Below are 1,134 nucleotides of genomic sequence, written 5' to 3' on the forward strand. Positions count from 1 at the left end.
CTTTATCTTGACCAGGTCGCAGTTGTAAATGAGAACTTGTTCTCAACTTGCCTACCTGGTTAAATAAAGGTGAAGAAAAGAAAAAACATTTTGTTGTTGAAATCAAATCGAGCTTTATTTATACAGCACATTTCAGATATGGATGGATGCAACAGGAACAGGAAAAAAACAAATAAAAGACAATGAAAATAATCAAATATTTAGTACACAAACAGAAGACTAATGAACATTTTAAGGAAATCCCATTGATTAAAATATTTATTGGATGCAATAACCAACCCAAAATATTAGCTTGTTTTTTAGGAGAGGTTCTGAAAGGCACAATGAGGCTGTCCACTGAAAATTTACTAGTAACAACAACTGGGACCTAAAAGACACCCACCACGAGACCCACTAAATCTGCCCAAGAAGAGGAAAACAAAAGAAAAACCCACACCAAACTTAAAGACAGGAAGCAAACCAAAAAGGTGTTGACTCTCCACATCTATCAAGACAACTGGAGCACTGGGCCAGACACTCTTAAATAGAACCTGGACCAGCTCAGGTGAAACTCCTTCCCACTAACGAGATGGACAAGCCAGCACAGGTGTAACACATACAGACTAACGAGGTGACACCAATCAACACATACAGACTAACGAGGTGACACCAATCAGTGCGTCCTACGTGCTAACGAGCTATACTTGCTAAAGTCCAACCTCAAAACATAAATGGAAAAACCAAAGCCTATAAAACCTTCCCCCTTAAGACAACAAATATATCCTATATTTTTGTTGGACAAGTTTGCTCACCACCAACAGAAAACAACTTCCATTTCACATTATAATCAACTACATTGCTTCACCTTCACCAATATAAACATGGTGTCTACTGGCTGTCAACAATTGAAGACAGGAAAAAAAATATTTCTAAATAATAATATCGTATTATTTTTTTCTCTCAAAATTATCTTTATAGAATCCGAAAACTCACTAGCTTCAAGAACTCTAGTCCACTTTTTATTTAACTAGGCAAGTCAGTTAAGAACAACTTCTTATCGACAATGACGGCCTAGGAACAGTGGGTTAACTGCCCTGTTCAGGGGCTGAACAACATATTTTTACCTTGTCAGCTCGGGGATTCAATCCAGCAACC

General features: G+C 37.6%; 1 long non-coding RNA gene across 1 annotated transcript; it reads left to right on the forward strand.

The window, feature by feature from the left end:
• The first annotated feature begins 353 nt into the window (after positions 1-353).
• On the forward strand, positions 354-906 carry LOC139026753 (uncharacterized). The gene is made up of 2 exons (XR_011478679.1): positions 354-610; positions 643-906. It is a non-coding gene; the product is annotated as an uncharacterized lncRNA (long non-coding RNA).
• The last annotated feature ends 228 nt before the right edge of the window (positions 907-1,134 follow it).

This window comes from Salvelinus sp. IW2-2015, unplaced genomic scaffold (assembly GCF_002910315.2).
Source record: "Salvelinus sp. IW2-2015 unplaced genomic scaffold, ASM291031v2 Un_scaffold5691, whole genome shotgun sequence".
Taxonomy (NCBI): domain Eukaryota; kingdom Metazoa; phylum Chordata; class Actinopteri; order Salmoniformes; family Salmonidae; genus Salvelinus; species Salvelinus sp. IW2-2015.